Source organism: Hippocampus comes, unplaced genomic scaffold (assembly GCF_001891065.2).
Source record: "Hippocampus comes isolate QL1 unplaced genomic scaffold, H_comes_QL1_v1.1 scaffold144, whole genome shotgun sequence".
NCBI classification, from domain to species: domain Eukaryota; kingdom Metazoa; phylum Chordata; class Actinopteri; order Syngnathiformes; family Syngnathidae; genus Hippocampus; species Hippocampus comes.
Window position 1 is genome coordinate 873,660 of NW_017805782.1, and position 17,131 is coordinate 890,790.

Genomic DNA, 17,131 nt, shown 5'->3' on the forward strand with positions numbered 1-17,131 from the left:
CCCCTATTGCATTGTGCAAACAGACAAGCCTCAACGCCATGTTTGGAAGCAGGGAAAAAAAAAAAAAAACAAAAACCAAAACATCCTTTCCAGAATATCGCCGTCTTCCAAACATTGTGAGAAACGCAAAGGCGTGCAGACACGACGCGTAACCAACAGCGCGGGGGGACGCGTGTCCCCAAATGCAACAACGGCTGAGGGGTGCACGTCTGAGTGGCCGACACCACGATGTAGGACAAAAGACCAGCACGGACTGGGATGGGACCCGAGCAAATCCTGACTAGCCTTGTCTTGTCTTTCTGCTCCCCAAAGTCTTGTTCCTCTCAGCGCGGCGTGTCCGGTGGGTGCGTTCCGTTGGGACAGCCTATGAGACCCTCTGACTCATTCTTCAAGTTCTAGTCACCCCGAACCCGAGGCGGCGGCGGCGTCGTCCACCAGGACATTTGTCCATTCCGTTTCAACCCGTCGCGTCTGCCCATCCCGCGCACCGGCCGGCGTTGTCACGGCGAGCGGCCTGACACGCGGGCGCCGGGGGGCAGGACGGAACGCCGCGGAAACGCGTAGCCTATGTTCGAGAAAGCAAAGCAAACGCTGGCGATGACTCAGGTGAGCTTGAAAGCGGAAGTCTTTTTTTTTTTTTTTTTAAAGGCCAGATAAGGCAGCTGAGGGAGATAGTGGCGATAAACACGCCCTTTTGGAAGACCTTTCGCTTGTTTGTTCCGGAACAAACAGTGCAGGCGGCAGCACACGGAGAATGTCTTTACGGTGGGGCGCAATCACGTGGGCCGAAGATCGGCTTTTCATCACGCAACAACAACAACATATAGAGTCACACTGATTAAATTGCTAACAAAAAAACAAAAAAAAAAATCATTGATTGCTGGTTAACTCATAATTATAATCTGGTTTTTTTTTTTTGGTGGGGAGGGAGATGTCGGATCGACAATGTCATCGATAGATGGCGCGAATTGTGACGGTGCAGTCAATTTTGCACGAATGCGAAATACAAATCTATCCCGAAGCGGAAGCACCCAGGGGGGGCCAGATGCAAAACGCTGCCAACCGTCGGCCAATTCATTTTCAGAGAACAAGCCAAAGTCGTTTCGCTCGGGTGGACTCTCCGCTGTGGGCCACGTCCTGACAAGATGTTTTCAGAGCAAGGCGGCAAAGGGAGTACGAGAGAGCCTGAGGGCCCCCACCCTCTTTGCTGATAGAAGGCTACATCAAAGCCCTTTCCCGTGCTTAGCCAGTGCAACAACCTGCGAGAGGAAAGGCGACGTACGGGCAGACCGGGGGAGAAAAAGGCGGGCCCGAGAGGCCTCTGCGTGGCATTCGCAAACGCCGTCCAGGAGGAAACGTTTGCGAGGGGCTGGGAGAAGTCGCGCTGCCGCGATTTAGCAAGCGAAAAGCCCGCCGTTTGCGTCATATCGTGGTGGGAGGGGAGCAAGCGTGCGTGTATAAACCCCGCGTCTTCGTCATCAGCGATCTTCATATTGATACCATTGAATTCAAACCATTGGAGCTTTTGTAAAGAAGCCCAGTAATTTTTTTTTTTTTAAAGTCCCCAGCAATTGGAAGCTCAAGCTTGCGACTGACGCAAGACTTGACTGAGAGGCACACCGAGACTCGTTGTCGAATTATTCAAGTCACGTTTAACATGTTAGAAACTGTTTCTGATTGTGAAACAAATTCACGGGGGTCAGAAAGCTCATTAAAAAAAAAAAAAGGAAACATCCTGACTCGATGGGGTGTGCGCAAAAGAGTCAAGTTCCTGTCATAGATTTTTGGTACGCCGCGTTCATAGAGAGAGAAAAAAAAAAAAAAAAAAAAAAAACAACCAAGGATTGAAGAAGGCACATTGTCCATTTGTTTGGTCACATCCGATGAGTCTGAAACTGACCCAAGGACAAGTTTGAACAGTTCCCATTGGAACGGCGAGCATCTTCACTGCTTTCTTTCGATCGCATCCAAAAGACATTCGAGTTTGTGGAGCAATCAGCGGGACCAAATGGCACTCAAGTCGAACCAGCCTGCTCCGTTTGGCTGATTGGGCACCATTTTGTCCTTTTCATGCTCCGCCCTTTTTGTCTTTCATCAGAAAGCGTTTTGGGATGCGCCGATGCATCCGCACCAGTCTAAAAGCTCCAGACAAAGCGGCCCACTCGTCTCCCTCTCAACCTCCCGCAAAGCGCGATGCCGCTTCAGGGTGTCGCCTCGGCTCTGGAAACACTCGCGGAGCTATCAGTGCAGCAGCTCGCAAGCCTGACCTTTCCAGTCAGAGGGGCGGTGGGGGAGAAACCAAATGAGGGCAAGACCTTTTGCATCACACGGAACACGGCGCGGCCTTGTCAGGCAATTTGTCCGGGCCGTAAAACGCATCTTGGAGACTGGTGGCTCATCTGACGTGAACATCAAGTGCCATGACTTAAGAACACGTTGCGCCAGAGAAGCGGTTGCTTTGTTCCGCCCTAGTGGATGGATGTTCCTTCTCTCATTTGTGCGCAACGGCTGCAAGGTGGAATTCAAAGAAGTCGTCATAAAGGGACGAACTAACTTGCTACAGAATTCAACCTCGGTTGGTTACTTCCGAGTATCTTTTGTTTGCGAGCACAATGCGACAGCGCAGAGGAAGCCGAATGTGAAAATGCAAACTTGGGTGTTTTGGAAGACACTTCTTATCAGAGGAAGTCTCTCTCTCTCTCTCGCTCGCTCGCTCGCTCTGAACCTTAAAAGAGCACACAGGCCAAAGAGAAGGACGTCACCATATTCCTGTTTGCCGTCACTCAGGTTGTCGCAGAAGTGGATATGCGGAGGATTTTTGGATGAAAGGCCGATGAGCTCTTGTCATTCTTAGTTGTTTGTCAGAGTCAAGCTGCAATGTGCACGTGTGAAAGTGGGTCGAGGACAAGGAAAAGTTTGACGGAGCCAGTGTGAAATTTGACCTTCAAATTTCAAAACAGCCGTCGAGTGATGTGGAAGAACATGATGACAAAGTGGCTGCTTTGACATTTGACCTATTAAAAAAAAAAAAAAAAAAAAAGATTGAGGAACATAAATCTCAAAGCTCTTTAGTCACGTTCGTATGGCGATGTTAAGAGGCGAGGACCCCAGAAAAGAACCCCCACAATCATTTAAAAAAAAATAAATAAAGAAATGAGAGTTTGTGAGCTTAGCGCCAACTCGCACCGGTTTCAAGTGGAAGCAAAGTTGGCTCCAACTTGTGGCGGTGCCAGGACCGCGCTCTGAATCCAGGGCGGCTGGATTTCCGTTGTCAAACAAAACTCGAAAAAAAGGCCGCGCGGGAATCGACGCTGCCACTCACAAAGTCAAAGGGGCGAAAGCGCTGGCGTCTCTCAGAACGCGCCGCGTACTCTGCTTCCAATTAGCTAAAGTGCTACATGCAAAGCCAGCCAGCAGAGAACTCCGCAATGTTCCCTTAATTGACGGTTGCGCGACGATCCGATTTCATAGCCCAAAGGAAAGCCAAACTTGAAAAAGACTTCATTAGCATGAGACGTTGGCGCTCGAATGATTCCGCCCCGTCTGATTTCAAGAGAGGGGGGGCTAATGCTATTTGGAGAGAATTGATTCCGCTGAAGAATTCAGCGGAAGAACGCGCTCTTCGGGTCATCAATGTGATTTACGGGAGATTAAAAAAAAAAAAAAAAAATGTGTTAACTACTATGGTGGAGGGAATACAATGACATCCGGATGCACCTTGAATCGATGTGCATTTTCTTTTGGGGAATACATTTCTGTTCCCTTCTTGACTACTTTGACAACAATATTTGGTGGATGTTGCAATTTCTTGCCATCCATTTCCTTTTGGCAAACGAATGCGTTTGTCGCCCGGATGGCTTCTAACGTCGCTTTCCGTGCCGATGGGGTCTGCGGCTCCTCCGCTCTCAAGACGTGTCGTGGCTTGACTATTTGTTGCATGCACGCGAGAACATACAGTATGCGCGGCGGTACCTTGACTAGTTTCATTGATTCCGTGGCCACGCCCATAACGTATGCCACTCGCGTCTCAAAATGCTCTCCCCCCCCCCCCCCGAAACGAATGGAATGCCATTCATCTGTTCCAAAAAACTCCATAAAAACATTTTGTTTTTTCAAAACAAAATGAGCAATGGCGGTAATCCGGGGGTCATCCGTAATGTAAACGGGAGCACGGCGGGTAATGCGGCGTCATGGCGAACCAACGTGGAGCGGCAGTCTGAAAGTTAGCCCAAAAAGACTTGACAGGATGCGAACGTACCTTTCACGGCAGCACGACGGTGATGCTCGATCAGCTAAAAAAAGGAAGCAGGTTGCGGCTCGGGATGGGTATCGAGCCCCCGGGGGCTGAATGTTTGGATAGCGCAGTCTCGATAAGCTCCGCCCTTTCAAACTTCTGGCAACGGTCCTGGAGAAATGACTTCCAATTAATTTCCGAGCGATTGAGGCTGCGTCAACGTGACTTTGCACCTTTCTACCTCACTGAGCTGGTTTGGAACCCTCAACGGGCATTCTCGCCGCACTTTGGCGAGAGGCACCTGCGACTCCCAATGTCGTGCTGTGATCATTTAATGATAAACTGTCCCAGCCCCGCCTCCTCGGGCTTTGAAGCCACGTCATCGCCGTGTGACGGGGGCACGGGCCGTGTCGGCGGCGGCTTTGAAGGCTCTGAGGAGCGAGGTTGGAAAACGGATACTCGCGCAGCCCAAGCTGGCGTACACGTTGCGTTCGCGTTGTTGCTACGACCGGAGCGGCTGAAGGTTTCACTGGAGGCCCAACTAATCCATTTACATCGGATGCAACCGTTACACGGACGGCGTTTTTTTTTTTTTTTTTTTTTAATCTTGCGTCAAGCGGTTACGCCTGGAGAGTGACGGAGGGATGACATTGGAACAAAGTGCCGTCAATCATTAAAAATGTCAGCGGCAAGCTTGAAGAAATGCGCATCTCACCTCCAAAGTGCTTTTTGCAGCCCCGCTGCTCGACATGTTTTCTTTCCACTAAATAGTGATTGTCGTGTTCAACAGCATGTTAGTGATTTGTTCAAATAATTCCTTTTTGTGACTGTTGCAAGCTTTTATAACCGCGGGGCATTGAAACGCCTCGGCGACATTCAGACTGCAATGTACGTTTGCAAAGCAGCTGTTGCAACTCTACTCTTGGCTTGTGACGCTTTTGTTTTGAAAACGACTCACTAAGTCAGCGCTGTCGAAATAGCCAGTGAAAAGAGACGCTTTACGACAAAATACCGACGTACACCGTACGAACCGTGATTCCCTTTGTTCTATCGATGACGACGTAAAGTCTTCCTCTGCACAACCCAAATCTCAAAATCACTGACCCACTGTAAAGAAGAAGAAAAAAAAAAAAAAGAATTCAAAGCCACTCGTCATCCAGAGTTAGCAAGTGCCTATTCGGTTAAATGTGCGCATCACTTGTATTTTTGGTGACACTTGGGGATAGACTCGCATTTTTTGCAAGTGCCACATCTCTTATTGTTGGTCAAATACTGCCACGCGCTTCTGAGGCACCTCGCTTTAGTTTGCCGCGTGGACGATTTCAGCGGTCTGCCTTGTTGCCAACGAGCGGCCATCAATCAATCTCAACCGATACAGTGCAATTAACTACCGGACTAACGTCAGGATTTGTGATCTCCCTCGAGGTGCGTGGGAACGAGATTGGACTGCATTAATATAGAGGGGAAAAAATGGCTGCATTCTGGATTCATAACAGCAACTACAACAACCCCCGATGGTGCTCTCAAGTGAACCGGGGATGCTCGCAAACTGTCAACTACTGTCGCTGAGCACAGTTGCTGTTTGTGTTTCTTTTTAAAACTTTGGCTTGGCTCATCAGCCAAAGAGGTTCATTCATATATATATATATATATATATATATATATATATATATATATACACATATATATATACATATATATATTAAAAGCGGCTGTAGGCAGTAGGCATCTCTGGTCATAACAGTTGATATGCTGTTAAAAGTATTTTGACTCACTTCCTGTGCATTTATACTCGGAGTATTGTGTCTTAGTCACGCTCGTTGTGGTGGACTCAATTGTGCGTATAAGTGTGTGTGCGTGTGTGTGTGTGTGCGTGTGCGTGTGCGTGTGCGTGTGCGTGTGTGTGTGTGTGTGTGTGTTTTTTCAGGAAATAAAAGAGGTGACCGTGAGCGGCACTTCTCTTTTTCCTCCGGATGCAAACTGAGACACACGCACGTGAAATAGTCGACTTCAACCCGCAGCGGAACCAATTCTGAAACACGGTATCGGTGATTATTCTTAGTTAGGAGTTCCAAAAGAGACGGTGGTCGGCCAAAGAGATTTCACTTGCATTAAAACGAAGCCACGGGTTTCCACCGCGCCGCGCAAAGAACCTCGACGATAAACGAACAGAGTCACGCACGCGCTAACGTAATACGGCAAGCTCATCGGAGCATCTCAAAATCGATCCATCATCGTCAAGAGTCATGAAATAAGCGTCAGCAACAATATGGAAAGAATAATATCGGCAAAAGAACTCCAGGAGCAAATCCTGGCGAAGCTGCAAGAGTTCAAAGAGCAAGCGGTCAGGTGACTTTGCTTCAATTTGAAATCCAACCGGTGGATCTGATTTGCTAACAAGCAAATGTGTGCCCACTGGCTCGCCAGCGTTGGCTGCTTGGACTCGTCGCTCTACGTTTCATGAAGAAAGACGCTTCCTAATAACGTAATCATGTATTGTTTACGTTGGAGACCCCGAAAAATCAACCTGAGTTTCGAGTGGCAGCTGATTTGTTTTTTTATTTCAGCTGTGATTCATTCAATCCCACGTTTTGGCGTTCTATTGCTCGCTATACAATCGTGATTGTTTTCTTGATGGAATGACACATTAAGACCTATCGGCGTGATGGTGTATCGTTACAGCCCTCGTGTCTCCCTTTGCGCCCTGCAATTAGCTGCCGACCGGAATCCGTCTGCCGCCGCTTGCCAGAAGTCGGCCGGGAGAAGCCACAGCGCACCCGCGACCCTTGCGAGGAGAAGTGGTCTTGAAAAATGGATGCTGGAGCTTTTCCAGACTTCCAATAGTGCAAAGACACCAGTCATGACTAAAAGGGTGACAAAGAACCCAATTCGCAATCTTCTTCTTCTTCTTCTCCTTTCGGCACATCCCTATTCAGGGGTCGCCACAGCGAGTCAGTAATTTCCATCCGCCCCTGTAAACCGTCCTACCAACTCGCATGGTCGTCTAGGCAAAAGTTTTACGCCGGATGCCATTCCTGACGCAACCCTCCCCATTTCTCCGGGCTTGGGACCGGCACTGGGGAACAGTGCACCCCCAGGGGAGGGCACTGCCCCCCAGCGGCTGAAAGAACCCAATTCGCAATGCCTGTTGAAAATCCTGTGAGGTCGCTCCACGTTGCGCTCTGCGTCAAGGTCGGCTTAGTACAGATTGTTCTTGTTTTGCTAGTGGAGGTGGAGATGTTTTGTTTGTGCTCAGGACTGGACTGATTGTATTCTAGTCGGGCCCGGGCCCACTTTCTTCTGCGGACGTCATGTGTGATGGCGGTCTGTCTTTTGGAATAAATAACAAAGAAAAGGCAATTCGCCGGAAGAATGAATTCTTTGACACCTACTGAGTTATTGCATGACAAAAATCGGAGTCTCGGGCATCTTTATTGTTTGCGAGTGCAAACGGTGTAATCCAACGCGGCATTTACAGTGAATCTCATTGCGTAGTTTTTAAAGACTTCACAAAAAACTGAAAGCCAGAAGGAAGCGTAAGCGCTTTACTGGAGTCACAGCACGTTCTCACCATCTCGATCATAGAGTGTCTCCGTTGTTTTCGATCAGTCTTCCTAGTCTTGGCCTTACGACACGATCCAACGCGTTTGATATCGCGACAAGTCTTTGACTTTTGCGGTGACGTGACACGACCGACAACCAATAGGTAAGCTCTAACAAAACGGGAAACAGGAACTTTGCAAACAACCGCAAGATGGGCATGAACGGTGGCGTAAATGTGATCGAGGATGACGGGTTGAATTGCCGAAAGAATCTTTAGTTGAAGTCTTGTGATTAGGTTTGATTGATATCGTACATTTCGTATCCAAGGCAACTCGGCGTGCTTCACACAAGCAAAGACGCAAACTTCTCGCGCTGTGTCTTTTCCTTTGTCATGGGTCTTTTCTCATTTCCAAGCACAGCGGCCAATGCCACGTTGAAGTCTTGTGAATAGCTTTGTTTGATATCGTACATTTCGTATCCAAGGCAACTCGGTGTGCTTAACACAAGCAAAGACGCAACCTTCTCGCGCTGTGTCTTTTCTCATTTCCAAGCACAGCGGCCAATGCCATTCAGAAGCAAAGCAGGAAATAATGTCACCTTGCCAAATTCAGTCTTTGGTCAAATCTCCATCTGAGAGCACTGAGACCAGGCTGTGACTTGTCTTTCATGCAAGCAGGTGTGAGGTGATACTTTTTTCCTCCCCCTATCTCGGTCTTCACATGCACAAACGGTCAAAACAACATGTGAGCACACCATTCAAGACAGCCGCGGCGTGCATCGAATGAAACGAGTGTCGCCGTTAATAAATGGCTAATGAATTACGGAGGAGGAGCGTCGTTCGGCAGTGCGGGTAACGGGCGCAGCCGCCAATTCATCGTTGAACCTTTCCATCCATTCAGACACTGAGCTCGATGGGGGGGAAAAAAGTGTCGCCTCAGACGGCCTAACGACCCGCAACATTAGGGGAACGTTCGCATTTGAAAAGATGCACGACATGAAGTGAGCAACACTAACTAGCTCGCCTCTTGGCTGCGAGCCTCCCACTTCAAAAAGTGAGTTGGCTAACGTAGCTAGCCGACTACTGGAACGTTACACACAAACTTTTTCCGCACCTCTCAAGTTTTCTCGCTTTTTTTCTTTCCTTGAACAAATTCAGCAAGTTAGTAGCGCTGATCGCTGAAATGTAGCGAAAGTATTTCTAAACTGCACATCAAGGAATAGCAGTATTGTTGTTCATAGTACAGGGGTGTGTGCTAACAGGTAAAAAAAAAAAAAAAAAAAAAAGAAAAAAAAAAAAGTTGTTGCGGCCAACTTACTTGGACTTTCGCCGTCTCCGCCGCCTCTCCTCTGGTCGCGTTCGACAGCCCTGAACGCCGCCGGACCTCCAGAGGGCCGGGGCGCTGGCACAGGAGAACCCGGGAAAGGTCCGACCAGTATCGGGCAGACGAAAAGCGAAGTTGCTTCCGAGGCCCCGGGCCTTAATGTGTCCTCGAAATAACGCTCGGGGAGGGGGGGGGCCGGGGGAGGGGGGGGGGGAAGCGAGCCCCAGCCCTCCGCTTTGAGACAGACACGGCAATACCTTTTTGACAGCTCTTCTTCTTTTAGCCCCCCTCCCCTCCCCTCGACAGCCCTTCACTTTTCTCTTTTTCCTCACTTCCAGTAGATACGAATCATAATACTGTCACACAATATGGCGGCTGTATAAGCAAGGTACTATCGCGAGAGGAAGCCTTTTCTTTTTTTTTCTCTTCCACTTTCCAAAAGTTGTGCTCATGGTGGGAGGAGTCTCGATTCTGTGATGGACTTGAACTTTTCTTCATCAGCATCTCGGCTCAATTGAATACTGCATTTTTCTCCCCGTTTCTATGTTGCCAAACCGAAGCAATCCATCCAGCGCAGTAACTGATGTGTAATAAAGGTTCGTTGAAAATAAAAACTGTGATCTAGTTTCCTAGCTAGATACATAAGGATAAAGACTTTTAATGGTCACATTTCCTTATATCTATGTACATGTACTTTTTTTCTTATCAGTGGTAATTTCGATGCTACTTTTTTTCAGACCGATACCAGTACTACCAGTATTCACCCTTAAGTACTCACCGATAGTGCGGGTAACGGGCGCAGCCGCCAATTCATCGTTGAACCTTTCCAACCTTTGTTACATAAAATTTCAATCACCACACTGACAAATAATCCCCCACATGTTACGTGATCACCAAAGTCAGAAAACCCGATTGTTGACCTCCTGTGCATGCTGCGTTTGTGTTGGCCGCTCAATCTCTGCTCCCGTTCTCCGAGGCCGCTCCTTTTCTCTGGTCGTCCCGGCTGTTGAAGGAAACTGCCTGTGTTGTATACCTTTCGGTCCCACAGACCGTACTGACATTGTCCCACATTTTTTGATTTTATTTCACCAGTCACGTGTGTATGTGTGTGTCTTTACTCGAGTTGGCATGTGACGTGGTACGTACATTCTCGACGCTTGGCCCGGTCCCTATCACCGTATCAGACACTGTGACTCGACAGTCGTTTTCTTCCATTATTCTTGATGTTGTACTTTAGCACAATCGTTTCTGTTGACCACGTCTCCCGCTCACGTGGCCCCAGTCAGCGAGCCGACCGACACTTGTGAAACAAACCGATGGCACATTTGTCCCTCGGTGAAGCGCGTGGAAACACATGGCGTCTCGAGTGTCGCCACTGCGCCGTGACTCACTAACCCTCGCACAAATCGCTGCTATCTCGCACATCGCCTGACCCTTTGACTCAGCGGTTTGAAGTCCGCAGAGCCAAAATCCCCTTCAAGTGTGAACGGAAAGCCGAGAGCACGGCGCGCTCTCTTCTCCACAATGACTATTCATTGTGTTACACAATGCCTTGACACACTTAAGCAGTGGAGCCGCCAGCAGCGGTTAGCTTGGGGCGCTCAATACACTACTGTACAAATGTCAGGCTCATGAGTCAGCTTTGCAGTATGATGATAATTTCGTAACATTGCCAGCAACTTCACGACGACAGTGGCGACTCTGCATCGTCAGATGCCACCCTTTTTTCTTTCTAATTGTAGATTTAATACAGAGCGGAGACTGAATGGCAAAAGGAATCTGGATCTGGACAGTGACTTGAAATTGGACCGTCAAATGGGTGCCGTTGTTCAGTCCAGCTTCTTTCATCGACGGCTGCTGGCCCGAGTCAAGCCTCCTTTTTCAAAAACACTTGGAAACGGTCATTCCCGCCTTCGTCACATCTCGGCTGGATGACTGTCATGCATTTGACTTTGGAGTCAGCCAATCATCAACGAAGCATCTCCAGTGGGTCCAAAATGCTGCTGCTGCTCGCCTCTTGACTGCTACTTGTAAGAGGGAGCACATCACTCCTAATCTGGCGTCCCTTCATTGGCTCCCTGCGCATTTTAGAGTTCTTTTGAAGATCCTATTATTTGTTTTGCAATCTTAAAATGGCCTGCCCCCCACCTTACCTCTCGGAGCTCCTACGCAGCCGCCCGGTGCCATTCTCAGTCTCCCATCCACCCACATACACATTTGCACACAAGCTGTGAGAAAAATCGAACATCGAAACCCTGCGGTTGCTCGTCGGTGCCGTAACCGGTCGCGCTCCTCAGATACACGCAGCCGGCCACCCGCGTTCTTGGCATGGAAAGAGGCCCATTTCTCACGGTCTGAGAGCAGCCTGTCATGGGTCAGCAGTTTAGATTTCGCTCTGTAGAGGGTAGTCAGTCATTATTCGCCTCTTAAACAAACTCTTCGGCCTCTCCACTTCCACTTGGAGTGCAGTTATGAAGCGTTAACGAGCACAACACAGTGTCGCTAGGGACAGTAAGAGTGCATGCAATATAAAAAATGGGATGTACGCATCGTCGGAAATTGCGGCAGTGAAAGAAAACAAAAAAACATCCAAACCCTACACAAGGTGGTCCCCACAAAATCCCAAAAGATGGGTTGTTTTGTAGATTCATCTTTTGAGCCAACCCTTTGGATTTAATAAATACCGTTCGAAATGCCATGAATCAAATCGGCAGTGTTCACACCCACAACAGCGCAAAACGCCTGTTTCTAAATGCACCAAATTGTGTGCGCCAGCGAAAATCCCAAAATCCAGTCCAGCCCACCTCCACACAGATTTATAGCACACCTCGCACGACACTATCTTTGGGCATGAAATTGGGAGTCCTATCTGTGCCGATGTTACACAACAAGATTAATTGGAGTGAATATTTTCTTGGGATGATGAACGCGCAAGGTATGTCACTCTCAGGACATGTTGTTGGATGAGTCAAATAAACGCCACATTGTCTGGATGAGCTTGCCGGATTGACAAGTGAACCTCGCGCGGGCAAGTCCAGACTTGGCATCAGCTTCGGGGGTTCTGAAACAGCAGCAACTAAGCCCGGAGTTGTACTGCGCCCGCTTGGAGGAGATTTATGACTTGCAGAGAGCGGCTACTGGGGAACAAATTAACAAGCACCCCGCAATTAACCTTACCGTCACAATTGTCATTGGCATGAGTGGCGTGCTATTTCTCTTTGACAGCATACGCTCGTTGCGTCAATTAGTTACGGGGGCTATGATTGGAAGCTTTTGAATTTTGGAAATGAGCAACATTTGGAATACAGTACATTATCACTGTCGGGGAGGAACTTCCTGTCAAAGTTATTTGTTTGAACAACCAAAATGCAGTTTGACGTTTCTGTTTGTTTTGGTAAATTTCGATGGAAAGTTTTCAACTTTGATACAATGTGGATTTTTGCCAGACTTATGGCTGACACATGATGATGATGATGATGGTGTGGCAACAATTTACAAGGACTATTGTTCATTGTAGAGCCAATAATTTTGTGGTTGCTCCTGGGCGCGCTCGTCCTTAATCTATCAATATGAAAAGAACAATAACAGTAATAGCGCTGGATGCTTGTCGTATCCGGGGTCCAAAATTATGATCGTCAGATTTCTCCAAAGTTCCGCCGACTGTAAGTTTAGCCGCGCCGCAGTTTGGATCAGTGACCCAAAAATATTAGACACAACTCAACAAGTACGATGCAGTCCAATTCTACACCACTGCAAACGGCAAGTCATTGTTCAAGTAACGCCTCACCCCCATTTGTCTTTCTGTGTGTTGCAATATGCCCACAGTAAATGCCAATGAATGACTTTTGTTGCGGAACGACAGACATTGTAAAGTAAAATGACTCTGTCTTGCCAGCCAGTTCACTTCTGCTGCAATTTTTTTCCCTTAAACACAACATAATTAATCCACAACAAACCATGCTCACAAATCAAGACGTACAGTCAAATGTGATGATGAAACTGTAACACGATACATTCTGAGATGGGGGAACACTCCCTATCCAATCAGTAACTCCTGCCTTAGTGCTTTCGCCCCCGGCTTCGCTAATTACCGCAGTCCCTTTTGGATTGACTGCAGTGGCTTCAAGTTAAACAACCGCTCGCCAGCGTCGGGGGAAAGTTTGAGAGCAAGGGGCTTGTTCAATTAAAGGTCTCTCTTCTTCTGCGTTAGAATACAAAATCGACCCATGTGCATATTATACTCTTCACTAGCTACGAGAACAAATGTCATGACTTCAAGCCGTCTCTGAACAGTAAATGTCTGTTTAAAAGCTTTCCATAACCTTTGCAAGTTTGGGGATTTAAAAACTCCTCCGGACCGTTTTCCTCTTGTGTTGTGGTAAGCTCAGAGATGTCACTTTGTCTCGGGGGTGAGTTGTGATGGGAAAGGGCTGGGCTCATCAACCCAGTCACTTTGACCCTAAGATTGGAGATGGATGTCTGGAGTGGTGCCATCCCGCCACTCCGCCCTGAGCTCGCTTCCAGCCATTCCTTCTCTACTGCACTCCACAAGCCTCATAAACGCCCCGACTCTGCTACAAACCATACTTTGTTTTTGTTGTCACCGCTTCCACTCCAGTTTAGAACCCCGGCACAGTGTTACTGCCCTGTTACATTTGCACAAACCTTGTTCTGATGACCGAAGTAAATCATAAACACGGTCTTGTCCGAGTCACCGTATCGGCTGCTAAGGCGTTCCATTCAAAATGTCATTTCATGTGTTATTTATGATGACCGATGGTGAAGTGGTTTACTCTCCTGAATTCCTTTGAAAGCATGTGTTTATATGGAAATACATAGATACACATAAAGAGAAAAATGCACCTCAAAACCACCACGCAGCATAGCTTTTAAGTCTGGTAGCTTAATGCTAATGCTAAATAGCAACTATGTCCCTTCAAGCAACTGGTGAACACAAATGGTGGCGCGCCAGGCGTAGACAGACAGTGGTCAGTCATATTCTTTATCTTCTGCAAAGTATGGCTAAAATTAGTGCCGCACCGATGAGCCAAGCCGTGTTGAGATGTCTCAATGAACACGATGGCCGTCTGTCTGTCTTATATTACCCCCAGGTGGCCACGGTGAGCGCACCAGGAGTAGCAGAGTGGCCATTCAGTTGATGCAGAAGGACAACAAACGAGGAATTATTCATCCGTGATCAATCCATTGTGGCAAGCGAAGCAAAAACACAAGAACACTTCTGGACCTATAGGTAAGCATATTAAAAGGTGGTTGCTGTAAAATGCCAGGGATGCAGGTGGAGATTTTTTTTAATCACCATAGAGGATATAAAATAAATATACATGACTTTCTTTCTCATTTAACAGTCATTTGTACAGTGGGATTTGGACAGATTCACAAAAAGCAGCTCAATTGACGCGTTCTCCTGTGACATATTCTGTTCTCCTGTGGTGAGCTATTGCTGCTGCTTTATATATAATTGCTATGAAAAGACAATACATAAATGTAGACCATATGAATATTTCAAACCTGCGTTGGAGAATGCAGAATGGTAGACAGACACATCGCCCCGCAAACAATTCGGTTGACTCGATTCAGTGAGTGTTTACATCGTAGCATGCGAGGTGGGAACGTGGGATACTGGCCAAACAACGCCTTTAATTGTCCAACGAGCGTAGAGAATTGCATTACGGAGGCAGCACTGCAAATGGGAGTGCCTAAAACTGTCTGTACAAACTGTCGACGGCAACAATTTCTCAGCCTTTCCACCGAAAAGAGGACAGGCACATGCAAATACTATCAAAAAGGAGGAAAAGGAAGATATTTATACAAGCAAGCGTGTACTCGGTGTATGCGTCCATAATCCATTATTTAGTGTCCAAAGCAAGACATTTTTAAAACACTTGAATTTACCACTAAATATGTGAGAAATACCAGGGCATTAAAAAGACAAGTTACATTGAAACCTCAATGCAGTCTTTTCTAAATGTGACCCAGCTAAAATCCACTTTGCGATTAAAAAAAAAAAAAAGTATCAAACTGCTACATAACAAGAGGGAATGAGGGGAAATGTATGGGAGGAAGCACAAGAATACAAAAGGATGGTTTCCAAATTAAAAAAAAACAAAACAAAACATTGGTGGGGTACTAACAAAAGGCACCATCCACACCTCCCCTCTAATAATAATAATAATAATAATACAACGCGGAATTCATTGTGTTGGATCTTGATTCTATTGGATATTGGGGTGGTGTGAACACATTCAGTAACTAATGCGGTAACAAATGTGGCAGGTCCCTTTCAATAGCTACTGCATTAAGGCAGAGGAAAGTTTACAAAAATGTCTATTATTCAGAGGAGATCATAAATATAATTGTGCGCAAGCAAGCGTGTACTCGGTGTATGCGTCCATAATCCATTATTTAGTGTCCAAAGCAAGACATTTTTAAAACACTTGAATTTACCACTAAATATGTGAGAAATACCAGGGCATTAAAAAGACAAGTTACATTGAAACCTCAATGCAGTCTTTTCTAAATGTGACCCAGCTAAAATCCACTTTGCGATTAAAAAAAAAAAAAGTATCAAACTGCTACATAACAAGAGGGAATGAGGGGAAATGTATGGGAGGAAGCACAAGAATACAAAAGGATGGTTTCCAAATTAAAAAAAAACAAAACAAAACATTGGTGGGGTACTAACAAAAGGCACCATCCACACCTCCCCTCTAATAATAATAATAATAATAATACAACGCGGAATTCATTGTGTTGGATCTTGATTCTATTGGATATTGGGGTGGTGTGAACACATTCAGTAACTAATGCGGTAACAAATGTGGCAGGTCCCTTTCAATAGCTACTGCATTAAGGCAGAGGAAAGTTTACAAAAATGTCTATTATTCAGAGGAGATCATAAATATAATTGTGCGTGCCCGCATTTCTTGACACTATTTCGAGTGCATTTCAAAACAACGAAAAAAACACGCGCGTGTTGTTTTGGACCAGGGAACGGACTCTTCCACACGTAGTGATGAAAATATACACGTCATCCATGAAAAGCAAACCCAGTTCTTCCTAAACTTCCGCATAACAGAAGCTTGAGTCTGGCGATTAGATTTGCATAGCAGTTGTCTTGACATACGAACCGACAACTGATCCCTGCTCCTGCCGAGACCGAACCAAGGAGCAGGGAAGCCTTTCAAGGTCTTTTGGTTTCGCTCCTCTCGATTATGAAACGACCAAGCGGTGTTGCGTTTTCTCTATAAAAGTGCAATTGAAAAGATCCAATGTTTTCCAAATCTGAAGGAATCAAAGTGTGTTAGCCCCATCACACTCAGAGAGAACCCAGCCGTTTGCGGATAAAAAGTTCCCGTACAAAATCTTGATGATGATGAGAAATGCATACATTATACACACATTTTGGCATGTAACCGTCAATGTAATGAAACTGTGGTGAAAGTTGAAACATTCCTTTTTTTTTTTGACACGTTATATACACTCTTCGAATGTGGGAGTCAAGAGAAACGAAATCCAGTTCCCTTTTTGGCCACTCGGTGTCAGTATTTCCTCATTTGTAATTACTTGAGGCTCATCTTTTGCGTCCTACGTCACTGAATTGGGTGCCCTCTTTAACACAACACGCACAAAAAAAAGACCAAAAAAAAACGCACGAACAAGAGTACCGACTGGATTTGAACTTAAAATTCAGCTTCTATGTGGATATTTTGAAAAAAAAAAACATGCAGATACGCAGGAGTACAGGATTCAAACTTAAAACTAAGTCTTTACGCGGTTATTTTAAAAATGCACTTAGGGAGTAAAGAAGCTATTCTTGGATGAATATGGCACGATCAACTAATCAAGCAGGAGCAGTCCTCAATAATTAATAGTGCAGGTACTGGCTGGAATGTCTCATTTCACCCAGTTATTTTTTTTTTAAATTCCATACGAACAACACCACAAGGAACTTCAGCCTAAAATGGCGGCCTGGCCACAATGCATGAGAACAGGGGTAGGGAACTATGTTGGA

At 46.5% G+C, this 17,131-nt stretch overlaps 1 protein-coding gene and 1 long non-coding RNA gene across 4 annotated transcripts in view; one reads left to right on the forward strand and one right to left on the reverse strand.

Moving 5' to 3' along the window:
- The window catches only part of tab2 (TGF-beta activated kinase 1 (MAP3K7) binding protein 2), a 24,047-nt gene extending 14,369 nt beyond the window's left edge, over positions 1-9,678 (reverse strand). For 2 of the 3 annotated variants that reach the window (XM_019884957.1, XM_019884954.1), the window contains exon 1: positions 9,094-9,678. The gene's annotated coding sequence lies outside the window, so the exon portion shown is untranslated. Of the gene's footprint in view, positions 1-4,258; positions 4,565-9,093 lie in introns of those variants that run through there. The other variant, XM_019884955.1, reaches the window with a different exon arrangement.
- The window catches only part of LOC109524853 (uncharacterized), a 30,236-nt gene continuing 20,851 nt past the window's right edge, over positions 7,747-17,131 (forward strand). The window contains exons 1-2 of the long non-coding RNA XR_002170026.1: positions 7,747-7,940; positions 14,211-14,350. This is a non-coding gene — a long non-coding RNA (uncharacterized LOC109524853). The remainder of the gene's footprint in view (positions 7,941-14,210; positions 14,351-17,131) is intronic.